Genomic DNA, 19,951 nt, shown 5'->3' on the forward strand with positions numbered 1-19,951 from the left:
GGGGGTGGTGGGGCTGGAGGGAGGTGTGGAGCGGACAAGGGAGTCACGGAGAGAGTGGTCCCTCCGGAAAGCAGATAAGGGTTGGGGAGGGAAAAATGTCTTTGGTGGTGGGGTCGGATTGCAGATGGCGGAAGTGTCGGAGGATGATGCCTATTTATTTCCTATTTATTCCCTATTTATTTCAGAAGCCCCTTCCCCTCCCCCATCTCTGAAGAAGGGTCTCGACCCGAAACGTCAGCCTTCCTGCTCCTCTGATGCTGCTTGGCCTGCTGTGTTCATCCAGCTCTACACCTTGTTATCTCAGATTCTCCAGCATCGGCAGTTCCTGCTATCGTTGTTAAAAACCCATCTGGTTCGCTAATGTCCTTTAGGGAGGGAAATCTGCAATCTTTACCTGGTCTGGCCTACGTGTGACTCAGACCCATAGCAAGTGCTTGACTGTTAATTGCTGTCTGGGCGATTAGGGATGGGCAAGAAATGGTGGCCTAGCCTACATCCTGAATTTGGAAAAAAAATGTTCCTTCCATGACCCATGGCAGCCTCTTGGCAGGGAATGAGTAGAATTCCTGAATTCATGGTGTGTTGATTAAACATTTTTCTAAGTGATTTCAAGAGCTATTATCACCAAAACATAACTTTAGACTAAATATCATACCCAAATGCTTTTTGTCCATATTTAAAGCATGATTATTTTCTTGTTTATTTTAAATGTCGTGTTTTTAAATTTTTAGTTGTGAAACTGGCCATTGCTGTGCTTTATAATTAGCTATAAAATATTTAACATGCCCTATGACATTCCTTGGTTGCCTGATGTAGTGAGCTGCTGATAAATATGAATTCAATAGTATGTGCCTGTGTTAACGTAGCAAAGGCAAGTCAAATATATAAATGCATTAAACATTCATCCATTATTCTCATCCACAGTCATTTCCTATAACAGATTACTTTTTTGATCCAGTCGAAAGGTTTATTCTTGTTGTACCATTAAAAGAAAATCGCTTAAAATATGAAGATGTTAAAGAAACTGGTTTGCAGAAACAGACAACAGGAAATGAGGGTTGAGCTCCCAGCTGGTCACAACTGAGTGCTTTCGGACTGCGGTTCATAATCTATAATCATTAATGTCACTCCTGATATTTTCTTGTGGTATTGACTGCTTTGATGTGGCAATCACAAGCTTTCCCCCAGATACTGCATAGTAAGAAAGCAATCTTCATCCTCAATCAATAGGCTTGCGCAAATTATTGTAGTAAACGATAGACAAACGTGAAAAGTGAGACACTTGGGGTGAAGTTACAATTTAGTGTTTGGCGTGAAATAATTTCAACTTTGCCACAGCTTGTATGGTGCACTTTGAATTTTAAATCTGCATTGTTCCATTTCACTGTGAGTCTACATTTAGACTCCATTTATTCTGTTGCTGCAGATTCTGATATGAAGTAAAATCACATTGCATCAGTGGTGCAAATGTAATGCAAATGTATCTTCAATCTAGCATTTTTAAAACATTTCTATTTTATCTTACATCCCTGGCAATTTAATAGTCATAATAATTGTGAAGTTGACAAGAATGTTTAGATACAGGCAGTATTACATTCACAACAGAGAACATCGTCCTTGTGTATGAAAAAGAAAACTGCAATCAATCTTGAAGGAAATGAACCTTCCCGTAACACAATGGATTCTGACCCAGCGCTTCAATGAAAAAAAGAATTGAAATTTAAAAGTTGGCTCTAATAATGTATTTGTTTTCCATTAACTCTGATTAAAAATATTGAACATACACATAACAGCAATTTATTGGCTTATCTGAAAACCTTTCTTTTGTACCTTGTGTTCATATGCAAGAAGAAATGTCTGAGCTTCAGTCAAGCTCGACTATTGACACTAATGGGCTCCATTCCAATGAAGAAAAGCACATTTTCATTGGGATGCATTAACAAGTTGATAAACATGTTAAAATACTTACATGTTTGGCAACCATACAAATTTCAGAACAAAAGACTCAATTCCTGTCTAAATCTGGCCTCCACACAGCTATTTATGCAAATCAATGCACCGATTTTTAATTCTAATTCATGCACAGCTCAAATCCATAGGGACAAAGGACACATGATAATTTGTGCTCTACTTAATTTGAAGAAATACCTTTTTATCTCCACACAGTTCAAATGCTATATTTAATTGAATGAACTCTGAGTTTTAATTAAAAGCTCCAGGCATAATCACTGGATCTTAAGATCATTTATTTAAATCAAGGAAAATATCTATCTGCAATCAAACAGTATTTACAGCTTATATGCAATTCTCAGTGAGTTTCAATATAATTATTATTGTTTTAAAAAAAGAAAGTTTCTCAATCAAAGACATACCCTTACTAAAGAAAAGGAATGTTAGTATATTAACCCAAAAAGAAAGGCTAACTATATATTTAGAAATGTTGACTATATGTTTTGGCTGGTTTGTTGAGGCCTTTCAGATGTTTGCTGTGGCTTCGAAGTCATACCTGCTATTATTTTCAGCATCATAGCCTGGAAGAAGCTGTGGGCAGAGAGAGATAGGCAGGTGGCTTTCTTCTGTCTGCATTTTTATATGGCCTTTGATTTGCACTGCATTTGCAAAATGGTTGTTTGCCTCCCTGAGGCTTCTTATTTCCAGCTCTGATTCCATGTACGATTTGGCGTTGAGTTTTCTGATCTGATTGACTCCTTTGAATACAACTTTGCAATGGATTGACATCCAGTGCTTTATCATCTGCCTTGGCTGTAGCTCAGTTATGCAAGTTTCCATGGTGATCAGCCCAACTTTTGTGTCAACATGAGAGGTGTGAGTCAGCAGACCTTGCAGAGATTTCCTTTGAATGCAGCCAGTCAAAGACGATTTGTTTCTTCTTTTTTATGAACACTTTCAGATACAAATCCAAATCAAAAAACAATTTTGATCATAGCAATGGCAGTGATTGTTAAGGGATTACAATTGAGCTGATCATCACAGGCCAAAAGAACTTTCATTTATATAACTCCTCATGTCCCAAAACAGTTTACTGTGTAGACAATTTATGTTTTTTTATGTGTTCATGGGACATGACTATCCCTGGCTAGGCTTATTGCCTGGAGGCAGTTAAAAGATGAACATATGCTGTGGTCAGAAGTCACATGTTGGCCAGACCAGGTAAAGGAATTAGTGAAAGCTGGGTTTTTACAACCTTCAGCAGTGTTTATAAGGTCATCAGTAAACCATCACTGTTTTTCATTTTGGATTTTTATTGAATTTCACCATTTGCAATGTGGGATTCAAACCCATTTCCTCAGAACATTAAAATTTGGTTTTATTGTCACATGTACTCGAGTACATGAGTACAGTGAAAAATGCACAAAGTCACCATTTCCGGGACCACCTTTGGTACAAAGATGCCTAGGTACAAAATCTTAGGTATACATTAGAAAAATAAGGAAATTATTTGCTTGTACTGAGGTTAGCTGGTTGGACCTCACAGAATATTAGTTCCCTCATTGGGGTCAGTTAACCTGGTCCAATCAGGTAGCCCTGGCTAACGGATATAAACAGGGGTGTCGGAGGGTTCTGTTCACTCTGCGAGCTGGCTCTGAGGAAGCCAGACCAGTGTCAAGTACTATATACACATAAATAAGGGGTGACTTGTGACAGGATACCAGCCTCTGTGGAGTTATTTCAGAAATAAAGTTCAAACATAAACCTGGGTTTCAGGAGTACTTGGCCAGTAGCATTACCATTATACCACTGCCTCCCCTTAAATGTCATTTGACCTCAGTGAGATTTCCCAAAAAGCAATGAAATCCATGTTCATTTGATCTGTTTCCATCGTGTTGACTGAGCAATAAATATTGGTCAGGAACTCCTTTGTTCTTGAAATAATGCAATAGGATCTTTCACATCTACCTGAACAGCTGGCTGAGTCTTGCTTTAGTATCTCATCCCAATGACAACTTCACAGGTAAGAGGTGACTGACTGTGCATTATAAGCAAATCCATGCATGAGAATGTAGACATAGTGGAGGGAGTACAGGACCGGAGAAAGATATCATAGTAAAACCCGAAAGAACTGTGGACGCTGTAAACCAGAAACAAAATCGTGAATTGCTGGAAAAGCTCAGCAGGTCTGGCAGCATCTGTAGAGAGAAATCAGAATTAATGTTTCGGGTTGAGTGACCCTTCCTTAGAAGATACCATAGTCCCTGGTGCTCTTCCTGTTTCTCAACTCCTTATTTCCACTCTCCCAACCATTAACTCTTCTCCCTGCCATTCTTCAATATTGGAAACAGCTATCTTTGCTGCTTGTTCAATCACAGGCTGATACTGTGACGTGTTTGCTGACAAGCTTAGTAGTGAGAGGAAGATCAGCTCTTCAGGGATTCTGTCCAATCAACTTTTTGCACCCCTGTGGTTGAATTTTCCCAGCATGTTTGAGGACAGATTTGTCCTCCACACCCGTGTGCTTTGAGTGCTGCTACATAGCCAATGAGCATGGGCCCAGCGATTCACACCATGTGCACTCCTGTCTCTGGGTCCTAAGGAATGTGGGAGGTTGGCAAGTGGAAATGATGTGGCTGTTACGGGGGCGGGGGAGATGTGAGAGTGGGAATAGAAGTGAAAGTGTGAAGTGGGAGGCAGAGTATAAGGGGAGAAATACTGAGGGGTTGAGTAATTGTAGGGCAATAAGATTATTGACCCTCAGGATCAATTTATTAATTGTAATTTTATTGCTTCTCAGGATCCTTGCTTCTGACAGCTAATCAAGTCTTGTTGTCAAAGTCACTGTGCAATATGACCAGGGTTCAGCTGACCTATGCCACAGAGTTGAAAATGCTATGAATGCGAAAGTCTGAAATCAGCCACGAGTCCTATTCCTGACTCAGGAGTGATAATAGATCAATGATCTCTAAGATGCTAACCCCACTCATGGATAAATGAAGAAATAACCTCTTTAAATCAAATGATTTGGTGTAAACATCATGAGTTGCTATTGTTTTAAACATAAATCAACATAGATTGACAGCTGGTTCACAAGCCCCTTTGGTGCCTAATTTAACCTGTAACAGGTAACAAGATCTGTATCGTCGCACCTGAAAATACTTAAGAAAAATCGTTTCTAAAAAAAACTCTGCCAGTTTTCCCCACAAGATCCATCCTCCTGCTGCTTTCACTATTGGTTGAACAGCTGCTTCTTTATGGGGTGAAATCTAAGGTTAGTGTTACAGTAGCAGCCAAACACAGGAGGAAAGACAGGTCATTGTTTCAGTGGACCAATCATTTACAGTTATGATAAAATGCAAACTCTGAGAGTTCTGTCGTCGGTGGGGTTAAATTTTCTTGATGAATTGGCCCTTCTCATGATATTTTTATGAGAGGTGCACAGTGAGTCAGCGTGCTGCTGCAGCAGTAGGTTTTCAACAAGTGTGTCGTTAGGACTGGCCAAGTGTGTCATGAAATTTTGTACAAACGTAAAGAAATTCAATGACAAAAAAAAATGCTTCATCTTAAATCATGTTTTATCCAACCAAAATTACACCTCACTTTTTTTTTTCCTTTATTCATTCATGGGATGAGGGCGTCATTGTCTAGGCAGCATTTATTGTCCATCCCTAATTGCCCAGAGGGCAATCAAGAGTCAACCACATTGCTGTGGGTCTGGAGTCACATGAAGGCCTGACCAGGCAGTTTCCTTCTCTACAGGACACTAGTGAACCAGATCGGTTTTTTCCAACAATTGGCAACAGATTCACAGTCATCATTAGATTCTTAATTCCAGATATTTATTGAATTCAGATTCAACCATCTGCTATGGCAGGATTTGAACCCAGGTCCCAGATCATTATCTGGGTCTCTGGATTAACAGTCCAGTGATAATACCACTTGGCCACTATCTCATAAGACTGAATCTTTAACTTAAAAGTGAGGTATCTAAAGCGTGCCTTCATACTCTGCCTCCCACGTCACACTTTCTCATCTCTTCTAAACGTAGGTAGTGAAAGGGCAAAATTAAGATGACATGATAGTTTTACCAGTAATCATAGAACCCAGACAATGGTCATTTTGAACTTTGTCTCCCTGGATCTGAGGGCTGTGTATTTTTTTCCAGTGAACTTGAAACATCAGTGCATATGATCTTTCCTTAGTTTAGAGTCATAGAGATATACAGCATGGAAATAAACCCTTCGGTCCAACTCATTCATGCTAACCAGATATCTGATATAAATCTAGTCCCATTTACCACCTTTTGGCCCATATCCCTCTAAATCCTTCCTATTCATTTACCCATTCAGATGCCTTTTCAGTGTTGTAATAGAGCGAGCCTCCACCACTTTCTCTGGCAACTCATTCCAATCATGTACCACCCTCTGCATGAAAAGGTTGCCCCTTTCGTCCCTTTTATATCTTTCCCTCTCACCTTAAACCTATGCCTTCTAGTTTTGGACTCCCCCACCCCAGGAAAAAGACTTTGCCTTTTTACCCTATTCAAGACCCTCATGATTTTATAAACGTCTATCAGGTCATCCCTCAGCCTCCGACGCTCCAGGGAAAATCACTCCAGACTATTCAGCCTCTCCCTATAGCTCAATCTCTCTAACCCTGGCAACATCCTTGTAAATCATTTTTGAACCCTTACAAGTTTCACAACATCCTTCCTATAGTGGGGAGACCGGAATACCATGCAATACTCAAAAAATGGCTGAACCAATGTCCTGTACAGCTGCAACATGACCTCCCAACTCCTATACTCGATGCATTAACCAATAATGACAAGCATACTAAATGCCATCTTCACTATCCTATCTACCTGTGACTCCACTTTCAAGGAACTGTGAACCTGCACTCCAAGGTCTCTTTGTTCAGCAACACTCCCCAGGACCTTACCATGAAGTGTATAAGCCCTGCCCTGATCCAAAATGTAGCACCTCACGTTTATCTAAATTAAATTCCATCTGCCACTCCTTGCCCTTTGGCCCATCTGATTAAGATCCTGTTGTACTCTGAGGTAACCTTCTTCGCTGTCCACTACACTCCAATTTTAGTGTCATCTGCAAACTTTACTTTTACGTTCACTTCCAAATCATTTATATGGCTGACGAAAAGCAGTGGACCCAGTACCGAACCTTGTGGCACAGTGCTGGTCACAGGCATCCAGCCTGAAAAGCAACCCTCCACCACCACCCTCTGTCTCCTACCTTCAAGCCAGTTCTGTACCCAAATAGCTAGTTCTCCCTGTATTCCATGTGATCTAACCTTGCTAACCAGTCTACCGTGAGGAAACAAGGTGTAGAGCTGGATGAACACAGCAGGCCAAGCAGCATCAGAGGAGCAGGAAAGCTGACGGTACCGTGAGGAACCTTGTTGAACACCTTACTGAAGTCTATATAGATCACATCCACCATTCTGCCCTCATCAATCCTCTTCGTTACTTCTTCAAAAAACTCAATCAAGTTAGTGAGACGTGATTTCCCACGCACAAAGCCATGTTGACTATCTCTAATCAGTCCTTGCCTTTCCAGATACACGTTAATCCTTTCCCTCAGGATTCTCTCCAACAACTTGTCCACCACCGATGTCAAGGTCGCTGGTCTATAGCTCCCTGGCTTTTCCTTACCACCTTTCTTAAATAGTGGCACCATGTTAGCCAACCTTCAGTCTTCTGGCACCTCACCTGTGGTTATCGATGATACAAATATCTCAGCAAGAGACCCAGCAATCATTTCCCTAGCTTCACATAGAGTTCTAGGGTACACCTGATCAGGTCCCAGGGATTTATCCACCTTTATGCGTTTTAAGACGTTCAGAACCTCCTCCTCTGAAATATGGACATTTTTCAAAATGTCACTACTTATTCCCCCACATTTGATATCTTCTATATCCTTCTCTACAGTAAACACTGATGCAAAATACTTGTTTAGTATCTCACCCATCCTGCAGTTCCACACGTAGGCAGCCTTGCTGATCTTTAAGCTTGTTGTATGCACAATTTTGATATGCAGAGAGATCTGGTTGTGCAGGTCCACAGATCACTGAAGGTGGCAATGCAGGTAGATAAGGTAGTAAAGAAGGCTTATGGCATGCTTGCCTTTATAGGAAGGGACACTGAATATAAGGATAGACAAGTTATGCTGCAGCTTTACCGAACTTTAGTTAGGCCACACATGGGATATTGCGTACAGTTCTGGTCACCACACTACCTGAAGGATGTATATGTTTTGGAGAGGGTACAGAAAATGTTCACCAGGATGCTGCCTGATATGAGGGATTTTAGCTATGAAGAAATGTTGGCTAGACTAGGTTTGTTTTCACTGGAATGCAGGAGGTGGAGGGGCGACCTGTTAGAAGTTTATAAAATTGCGAATGGCATGGATAGATTGGCAAGTGTGAGGCTTTTTCTGAGGATGGAGTGGTCAATTGCTAGGGGACACAAGTTCAAGATGCGAGGGGGGGATGCCTAAAAGAGATGTGTGAGGCACGTTTTTCACACAAAAAGGGTGGTGAGTGTCTAGAACGCATTGCCAGAGGAGGTGGTGGAAGCTTTAGCAGCATTCAAGAAGCACCTGGACGAATATATGAATAGGAAGGGAATAGAGAGATGTGGATCCTGTAAGTGAAGACAGTTTTAGTCTGGAAGAGCAAAATGTGTCAGCACATACTTGGAGGGCCGAAGGGCCTGTTCTTGTGCTGTATTGTCCTTGTTCTTTCTTTGTTCTTTGTTCAATGTTGCAAGTAAATATGATATTTATGAGCAATTAATTCATCTGAATAAAGGTGGGTATGCTATAAAATGTTTTTTCTCATTGAAGTGTCCCATGTAACTGGAAAATCACTGGAGTGGTCCCGTCACATGAAGCACTGGTATGGTGATATTATCAATCTTTAAAGTTAATTCTAAAGGCTACATTATTAAAGTCTGAAAAACAAGATGTCTTTGTGGACTAAGAAATTATGTTTCCTTTAAAGAGGACATCTTTATGTGGTTCACTGTGGGTCAGACCAGAAACCTGATCAACACCTTCATTGCAATGTGTTGGTTTGACTTTCATAAAACAAAGGCCTTTGGCTGACTGAAACCACAGAGAGGAGAAATGCAATAAGACTGCTCATTGAATTACCACAACTGCTTTTATAATTAACGACAAAAGGGGAGGTGGTGGCATTTGTTGATGTCAATGGGTTAGTAATCCAGAATGCTATGTTCTGGGGACATTGGTTTGAATCTCCCCATGGCAAATGGTAAAATTTGAGTTAAATAAAAATGTGGATTATAAATCTAGCCTGATGGTGTATATATAACCATTGTTGATTGTTGTAAAAGCCATTCTGGTTCACTAATGTGTTTAGGGTAAAGCCTTACCTATTCTGACCTACATGTGACACCAGACTCTCAGCAATACAGTCAACTCTTCATAAATACTAGTCTAGCCAGTGACATATCCCATGAACAAATAAAAAAAACAATCCTTGACACTTGATGTGAGGTCATGTAATAATCTGGCCATCCTTGTTCCCTGCTAAAATGATATTTGCAGAATTAAAACAGGCATTCAGGATCATTCCATCAGAGTGGGAGTTCTGCAAGTGAAGCCACAAGATCACTGCAATCTGCCAAGCAGCAAAGGTATCTAATTGCAATAACCTAAAGGAGAAAGAAGGCCTCTCTCCTCCAACCTCTTCCATCTTCACAATTATCTGGGAAATCCACCTTCAGGTAGAGTAACTTCAAGAACCTTCACAACCACTGAGAAAGCCTGTTTTTCCAAAATCTTCAAGCAAACCATCAACTAAGAAGTGTCAGTCTTGCACCAAAATGGATACTGAGTTAAATTCCATTTTTATAGTTATTGTTTTAACTTTATGTGTATCTAATTGTGTCAGTGTGTTTGACATAGTATAGGTGAGTCCAGTGAGTGAGACCTTAGGTATTCATTAACCTCTGGAGCATGTATGTAAGGAATAAAAATAAGCTCCATTTGTTTAAGTGCACAGAAGCCTGCTGCTGGATTTTTGAAATAGACTCCTGGGGTGAAAAAGTAAATTGATCCCAGGCAAATTGTCAGTGACAGTAATAGAAAGAGTGACTCATTGGACAAGGTAGTGGAGAGCTGCCAGCACTTTGAAAACATACCAGGTATCTGTTAGGAAAGTGGGAAGGGAGAATTTCTTGGTGGGGGGAGTTGAAAGGTTGGGAGAATGACACATTGTTTTCTTTAACATTACTACCCAATCATTTAGCACCAAAATAATATGGATTCTCTTCAGTAGAGATTAGTGATTCCATAATAAGCTGTTATTTATTGTTGTGTTTTCAAATATATTAATTGGCAGTGTTTGAAAGGTGAAATGTGTTTAAATGAGTATGTCACCTACAGGTGTTTTCATTTTGACTAGAACACTTGAGTCATAGATTACAAATGCACTTTTCAAAGTAATAGCTCAGTTTGAATTCAATAGCTTTGAATTGTCAGCAGCTCCATATAACAAACAAAAGATTGAGACAAAGTGCGTTATAAAAACATATTTAACACACGACATTCAATATGCTTTAGTAATGCCAATCTTTAAAGTGCCTATATCAAAGACTATTCTGTATAAAATGAAATATATGCCCTGTGTTTCCTGATGGCTTTCACAGTTATTACGCTTTCTTCAAAGCTTGTTACTGCTTGGAAACACAAAAGTGTGTCTTCCAGCAATGGAACAATCTTGTGATATTTTAAAGTTTTAATAAGCATGGAAGGGTCAAAGCAATATTTGAAAATGTTTCTGTCTGTTTCTCAAAAATCTGACACTAGCAATATAGTAACTCTTAGGGGAACGGAATCTCCGTTTGCAAATCAAGAGTGCTTTATTTTGTCTGCGTAGAAAGGCTTGGGAAGGAGTCTCAATTGGTGCGAATGTGAAACTGGAGATTATTCCTTTGAAGTTGAAACAAAAAAGAATTAAAGCTTTTGCTCTACAATCTTAAAACTAGCTGCAACTATTATTCCTTTTCTGAAGAAGGGTCTAGGCCCGAAACGTCAGCCTTCCTGCTCCTCTGATGCTGCTTGGCCTGCTGCGTTCATCCGGCTCTACACCTTGTTATCTCGCAACTATTATGTGGATGGGTTTCAATGTGCAAAGAGAAAAACAAAATTGCCTAGATCAGGCTATGGGAAAACTCATAAGAAATAGAAGTCAGAATAGGTCATTCAATTAGATCATTGCTTCCAATGCAACTCTTTAGGTAAGGAGACTAAAACTGTACACAGTAGTCTTGCAGGTGGCTTCACCATTGCCCTGAAGTGTTGTAGAAAGACTTCCCTATTTTTATAAAATCCAAAAAAACTTTTCTGAGGAAGGGTCACCGGACCTGAAGCATTAACTCTGATTTCTCTTCACAGATACTGCCAGACCTGCTGAGCTTTTCCAGAAAACTCTGTTTTCGTCCCTATTTGTATACTCCACTATAGTTTCAATAAAAGCCAGCATTTCATTTTATCTTCTTGGCTATGCATTGCTAACCTTTTGTGATTCATTCAAGAAAACATTACCTCTGTACCATAGCATTTGATGGTCTGTCTCTGTGTACATAACATAAACTGGATTACCTATCCTATATCTGGGAAATATAGGTGCAGCAGTTAAAAAAAGGAAATGTTTTTATGAGGTAATATGTTAGATATTGGCCCTATGGGCATGTGGAGTATAATTTTCTGGACCTGCCCTGAGATTTTAGAAGGGCAAGTGCAGGAATTTAATTAGGTGTGAGCCAGAGATTCAGTTTCATGTGAATTAGGAGGAGTAGGTCATTAAGCCCCTTGACTCTGCTCTAAGATTCAATAAGTTCTCAGCTAATCTGATTGTAATTACAAATCTGTGTTCCCACTGTTCCTGATCACCCCATTGTTTAATGAGAGTCTATCTATCTCTGCCTTAAAAAATATTCAAGGACTCGGTTTCCACCACCTTTTCAGGCAAACAGAATCACAAGCCTCTGAGAGAAATCTTTGTGTATAATCTCTGTATCAAATGAATGAGACTTGATTTTTAAATAGTGATCCCTAGTTCTAGATTCTGCCATAAGAGGGAACATTCCCTCCATGTCCACCCTGTAAAGATCCATCAGGATCTTCTACCTTTCAAACAAATCGCTTCTTACTTTTCTAAATTCCAGCTGATACAGGACTTGCCTGTATAACTGTTCCACGTAAAACAACTTCCTCATTCCAGGCAGTATTCTGGGAAACCTTAGCCGAACTACATTCAATGCATTTTCAGCCTTTCCTAAATAAGGTAATTAATATCGTGCTTCAGGTGCAATTTCATTGGTACCCTATATAAGAGAATCATATTCTCCCTGTTTTTGATCTCAGTTCCACTCATGATGACAATCTCTTGCTATCTAGTTAGTATGTTCCTTTTTTATTCTTCCTGTCAAAGTGGACAATTCCGTATTTTTCCACATTGTGTTCCATTTGCCACATATTTTCCCTCTCACTTAACCTATCTACATCTTTTTGAATTTTCTTCATGTCCTCTTCACAACTTACTTCCCTGCCTATCTTTGTGTTATCAGCAAATTTGCTAACCGTACCTCTTGTCCTTTCATCTAAGTAATTTATATAAATTGTAAATAGTTGAGGTCCAAGCACTGATCCCTGTGACACACCAGTCATTACATAGAACCAGTATAGCATGGGAGGAGGTCATTCAGCTGATCATGTCTATGCTAGCTGAATAAAATGACCACTCATTCTAAACCTACATACCAGCACACAGTCCGCAGCACTGCATGTTAGAGCACTTCAGGTACGGATTCTTTTCCCTTTTAAATGAGTTGAGGGTTATTAAGATCCCCTGCAGAGACTGTGAGAAACACTACATCGGACAAACAGGAAGGAAACTAACAACAACGGTACATGAACACCAACTGGCTACAAAAAGACACGACCAATACTCACTCATCTCAATCCACATGGATAAGGAGAACCACCAATTTGACTGGGACAACACCAAAATCCTGGGACAAGCTGAGCAGAGACAGGCACGGGAATTCCTAGAAGCCTGGCACTCCACGAAGAAAGCCATTAATAAACACAAAGAACTCAACCCCATATACACTCCACTACGAAGGAAAACTGGAAGTGAGGCAATCCAGCTCAACGAGTTTAAAAACCAGGCGGGAAAACACACTGACGCTTTATCGGAGGCTGCACTGAAGATGTTACCCAGCACAGTAACGAAATGTCTGTGGAACAACAAACCAGCTCGGTGAGCCAACCAATCTCAATACCCACAACCCGAGCTACAAATCTACTCCAAAACCTTAAATGAGTTGAGGTTTTGGCCTCATCCACCAACTTGGGCAGTGAATTCCAGACTCATCAGTAGCCAACCTGAAATGACTCATTTATTCCTACTCTCTGCTTCCTGTTGACCAGTCAATCTTCTATCCATGCCAGCACCATCCATGCTATCAATTACACCATGAATTTTCATTTTCCGCAATAACCATTGATGTGCCACATTATCAAATACCTTGTGGAAATCTAAGTACAGTGCATCTACCCATTTCCCTTTATCCCCAACACGTTACCTACTCCGAGAACTCCACTATATTGGTCAAAGATGATTTGTCTTTCACAAAACCATGTTGACTCTGCAAATGACATTGAACTTTTCCAAGTGCCCTGCCATAACCTCTTTAACAACTGCTTCTATCATTTTCCTTATGACAGAGGTTAAGCTAACTGGCCAGTAGCTTCTTGCTTTCAATCTCCCTCTATTTTTGAATTAAGTAGGTACATCAAGTTATCTTCCAATCAAATGAGACCATCCCCGAGTCATTTGAGATTTGGAAACTTAAAACCAGTGGTCAACTATCTCAATGAACACTTCTTTTCAAACTCCAGGATGAAGTCCTTCAAGACCTTGACACTTGTTAGCCCACAGTTCCAATAGTTTACTCAGTACCATTGCTCTGGTGACTGTGATTTTCCTGAGCATCATGATGATAAATCAGAGCCCTGAAGCACTATGGAGTCTGTTAACTTTTAGTATCAAGATAATATTTTTAAAAGGAATCTGTTACAGCTAAAAAAAAACCGCAAATGTAAATTCACTCCACAGATGCTGCCAGACCTGCTGAGCCTACCAGCAATTTCTGTTTTTGTTTCTGATTTCTCACATCCACAGTTCTTTCAGTTTTTAAATTCATTTATTGTCTAGTAAGGTCCTGTGTTGAACCCTTGGAATGTCACACTTGTAGAGTCAGGAGTCACATGACACCAGGTTATAGTCCAACAGATTTGTTTGAAATCAGATGGCCTGACGAAGGGGCTACGCTCCAAAAGCTGGTGATTTCAAACTAAGCCTGTTGGACTATAACCTGGTGTCATGTGACTTCTGACCTTGTCCACCCCAGTCCAACACCAGCACCTCCACATCATGGCTGCCATCCACACTTGTAGACTGTCAGGGATACCTGAATGAGAGTGTGAAATGTAAAAGGAAAGATAATGAGGGTTTGCCTGTTTCCCACTTCTAGCAGAAATCCTCTTCTTTGCAGAAACTTTGTATTTTGTCTTTCCAGGATTAAATCTGACTGCGTCTGTTAGTAGCCTAATGTCTGAATGTGGACTAGTATGCTGTGAGGGTCACTGCTTTGAGAGCAGCCATTTAAACACTCTTGTACTGCAGGTAACAGAAAAGGGTAAAACAGTCTCTACCATTCCGAGTGCTGTCTGTCAACTATTGCTCAATGGAATCATCCTTCAAAGCCAGGAATTCCCCAATTAAATCCTGAAAAATGTATGGTTGCTTCTAAGGGGGAGAAACAAGGCCAGGGAGTACTCTTTATTTAGTTTAATGATTTATTCTATCCCACATTTTGATTTAAACAATTCATTTAATTAACTTCTTTCAAACAATTAATTCAAAATTTTAGTCCCACAAATACGAAACGCAAATACCTAAATTCATCTCCTCAAAAATGTTATTGAACTATTTATTTTAACAATGAATTTAATTTAATTTGTTTCACTTTACTTTGTTTGATTCTAGTTTATTTAGATTTACAATTTTTGCTGTTTAGTTTCTACTAAACAATCTGCACAGCTTCAACAACAGTGTCAAAGTCTTTGCATCAAAATGTATATTTTGACCTATATCCTCAATGTTTGTTAAATATTTCATCATCTATCAGACACACCATCCATAATATAATTGTTTACCTTTTTAGTGATACTGTGAGCATTTTGAGAAACATTTTTGGCAGCATTTCTCAGAAGCAATAAATATTTTATGATTATCACGTTAGAACTTCTTGAGCCAATATGAAGGGACCTGTCGGTGATCCTATTCATCTATTTTATTTTTGAATATTTTTCAAACAGTGTTTTGACTTTGTTGTTGTTCCCATACAAAGAACATTTGATGGGGCAGCTGGTCACTTAAGGGTGTGACTTTACTATTTGTGTGACACATTGAAAATGTTTTATTTCCTTCTTTCTTGACCAGGGTATAAAAAGCTCTGACCCACTGCCAAGATCATATTCTGGATCTGATTCATAATTATGTTCAGGATCATAGATGAAAGCTTCCTTGCAGAGCTTTAGTTTCTTATGTGCAGCACTGTTTCTACTTGTGTTCTATCATTCACAGTCAGCTTCTTGGCCTCTTGATCTAGCCTTCTTCCTTTTTCATTTTCTAATTAATGCCTGTGGCTGTCTGTCAACTTCTTGCCTTTTTGTTGCAATCCCTTCATCTTCCCAAGACTCTGCACTCGGCATGCCATTTTCCCATCTCAAGGAATAGCGTGTGATGTGTCAAAACATAACTTAGATTAAACAAGTCTTATGTGAGAAGAAGCCAAATGGAAAATGGAAAAAAAATGTTAGGGATTTACAACAATATTTTGCAATATTTCATGGGCTGTATGGTTATTGGGTTAAAATATGTCAGAGCTACAATGCCAGTGGAGTCATAGTGTAGGCCTGGGTGTGGGATTCCCTGCCAGGAGGCCAAAGTCCCCCGCTCTTCTCTGGGCAGGAAAGGTAGATATCAACTCCCTGATGACTTGCTGCTGGGCCAAGATGTCATCCCATCAAGTTTGATTGAGAGAATTGAATTGACTAATGTCATTTTACTATTCTTTATCTTCTACGGCAAAGTATTTCCAAGTACACAGAAATACAGCAGTGCAGCTTGTAATTTAACTACTCTTCCAATGACCACTGTAGAATATTGGATAAAAATCTTACTAACAAAATTATTCTTTAAAAAGATGATTTTTCAAAAGCTATATTGAATTAAACAAATGGACAAATTATGATGTACCACTGTTTAATTCCATTTTATTATATTGAGGAATAAAAATGGACAAAATATCTTTCTTGCAGACATTATGTGAAGTTATTTTGAAAGTGGGAGGGTGTTCCATGCTGGAAGAGTTAAACCCATCAGAAATCGAAATGGCTATATTGGCTTTCTGTGGGTTTGCTTGCTTTTCCTTCCTGAAAATTGATTTAAGAAGGAATCCAACCACATAATTACAACTAGGTTTGTACTAAATGGATTATTACAATATTTTACTAAACACAAAGACATTATTAATCATTTAATTTCCTGTTTAGTGTGGTGTACTGTACTTGTCTTGTTAATTGTTCACTCACATTATTTTGCTGATGATTTAAATGCAACTGTAAACATTATATTGGAATTTTCAGCTTTAAATGCTAAAAGACTCCAGAACTGACAGCTACCCTGCAATTAAAGCATTTGAACTGAACTCTCACCTTCACTTGTCACTATTTAACCTTTAGAATGAGGATAATTAACCTGTTCATTAAAGATCAGCCTTTTGTATTTTTTGTGTATGTGTGTGTATTTTGGCATTTTCTCCACAAACTTTAGTATTCTTCTAATAAGTTGAAGTTTGAACAGTTACAGGGTTTTCAGCAGGTAGATCAGTGCAGCTTTGAAATAATTAAACTGTAGCTCCAAGATCAGTAAATTGCAATCATTGGGTCAAACTCCACTCACATGAGCCTCCTGTTATTGTCAATACACTTGATATGCTTTGAATCTGTTGTTCTCAGCTGTAACCTCAGAGTCACCTCTGGGATTCTCTCTCCTTTAACACATGCCTCGATTCGATTTCGTCAATTCTGACTAATTTGTCATGGAGGCATGCACAGATACTCAGTCTCATTTGGGAATGACAGACAAAACATCAATATCCAGAAGAAACTGGGTTTCTAAAAATATTATTTTTACTGAAATCTAGACATTTTTCGTGCCTAAAATCTCTCTGGTTTGACACTTTTCCCAATGTGACTGCAATTTAATAGAGAAAAGGTACTCTGTCAGAGAAACAAGCCAGTTATGGAAAATAGCACTCCTGTTTCTGGTTAAGTTTGCTATTATCTTTCTGTCAGCTGCTGAGATGAAGTCAGGGAGGGAGGGCGAGAGAGAGAAAATAGAGGTACCAGTCAGTATAAGTCATTCTACTTTCTGTAATTTGTGACAGCCGCAAAAGCAATTCTGTCAGCTGTGATCTATCGGTTAGTTAACTATTTGGGATCTTCCACATATTTCATCAGCAATTTGGGTAGGATAGTCCCAAACTTAAATTTCAATAACATGTCTACCTACAAAATTATTGTGTAGGAAAATTGATGATGGCCTGATGTCCTGATGTAAAAATTGCCTTAAATGTACAGTAAAGGTGATGTTAGCTGCTTAACCTTTCCAAATATCCCAAACGAAATATCTGCTGTGTTGTTGAATTATCCTTCATCCCATTTAAACATACAGAGCCAAGTGGAAATTTCCCGATATATGTTTTAAAATCTAAGGATATTAGTACCTCTGCTATCTCATCCTGAGCTTCATTGAACAATAGATGATTCTGAAAGTATGATCCTGTGACAAAAGCACCCATGAAATTGTCTTTTAACAGCACCGTAAATGCTTCCTTCTGCATTTCTTTTTCTTTAAATAACTATAGAATTGTGGGAGCTTTGTTTGGCAATAAAAATAATAACTTGTGCTGCAATTCACAAGTGATGACAGTCCACATTTAATTGAAACTTTCCTTTATTGTGGTAGGGGGTCCCCTACTCTCGTTACCGATAAGGTGCAGGAATACTGCTAGTGTAAGCCAGTGCTTCTTGATTTTCTTCTCCCCCCCACTATGACCTGATTTCAAGGCTTGGAAATTGATGTGACTTCTCGGTGAGTTGTGGAAGGAGGAGGAGAAGATCTATGAGAGTAGGGGACAGGAAGGTCAGCCATTGTTCCTTCAAGGCCCCAAGATTTAAGCTCACGGCTGTATTTGGGGCCTTGATCCCCATTTTGGGACCTCCTACACTATCAGGTTCTCAAATGTCTCCCCATTTCAAGCCTGAGTGATTATTGTGTCACAAAGTGAGAACAATGTGAGTTCTTGAGGTAACGGGGAGTTTGGGATGTTAGTAAAGAGGGTTATAGGGAGCCATGGCAGCCATTGTAACCCCAAAATTCCAGCTCGTGATCCCATTTGGGGCTGTGCTCCAACACCCCCCACTTTGGGAAGCCCTGAAATAGGCCTGGAAATTGGTGTGTCTTGCTTTTTAGGCCCAATCAGATCAAAGGAAACCTGAACTGAATGATTGTGACCTTGGCCTGTGTGGTTTTAGCAATATTTCCCCTTTCCTCCTATCTGCATTGGATAACAAAATCCCACAGTGCAGAAGGGGGCAAATCAGCCCATTTGTGTCTATATTGACACCTCCAAAGAGCATCCCAACCAACTTCCACCCTGTGCCCATAGCCCCAGATTTACCAGCACATTCCTGAATACTACGGGCCAATTTAGCATGGCCAATCCACCTAACCTGCACAAATCCAGACTGTCGGAGGAAACCAGAGCACCAGGCAGAAATCATGCAAACACCGGGAGAATGTGCAAACATCACACAGACCCAAGGCTGGAATTGAATCCAGGACCCTGGTACTGTGAGGTAACAGTGCTCACCACCGTGCCACTGTGCAGCCCGCTAATGCATGTAGTATATGTGGGGCACGTAGCTGTATCCTCTTGAAAGGTCCACCCTCTATTAAAGGGAGGTAAACACCTGAACTGAAGTCTGCTGGAAAACCATCTCTGTGTCAGACAACTGACAATCACCAACACAAACCTTTCCATTCCACCAAAGGACACCAGTTTCTCCCTGCCTTCCCAGTCCTTCAGTCACTTAGTGCCATGCACATGTAAGCTAACCACTGTACCACATATTCACTGACTGTCTGCTTTTTCCTATGGCAGGAAATCATCATTTAGAACCAGAGTTGGGGGGGTTGGAGGAAGGGGATTAGGTGGAGGGAGTATCCAAAATGGTGGAAAGTGTCTACTACTTCTGAACAACTTCTGTCACTTCAATTGATGTTGTGATCATAAAATTCAGCCCCCCTCCATTCCGCCCCCTCCCCTCCCTGCCCCTCGCCAATCCTTCTACTACCCAACTCTTCCCCTTCTGCTTGTGCCATTCAGATAGCCAGGACCTGGGCCTAGACCAGTTTAGTGGCTGAATCACGGGGCTCCTGTTTCAGGGTTGTCCACAACATAGCTGGAATTGTCACGTGCCTCAGGGCTGTGGTGGAAGGTCAGGCCAAGGCAGGAGATCCAGGGTTGATGCCAATCAGTTGCCCAGGCCCAGGCTGCTGCCTGAGTGCCCATGGATCTCCAGCACAAAGGGGCATGCAGGTTCTCCCAGCAGTTCCGCAGTCCTCAAAGGGACTGCTCGGTGGACAAGGCATAGAGGGTGCACCTCCTCAGGATGACACCATTCACCTTCCCACCACTGCCAGCTTCCCATCGCTGCCACCTTCCCACTACTTCCAGCTTCCCATCGCTGCCACCTTCCCACCAATGCCAGCTTCCCATCGCTGCCACCTTCCCACCACTGCCAGCTTCCCA

This window comes from Rhincodon typus, chromosome 18 (genome assembly GCF_021869965.1).
Source record: "Rhincodon typus isolate 14 chromosome 18, sRhiTyp1.1, whole genome shotgun sequence".
Taxonomy (NCBI): Eukaryota; Metazoa; Chordata; class Chondrichthyes; order Orectolobiformes; family Rhincodontidae; genus Rhincodon; species Rhincodon typus.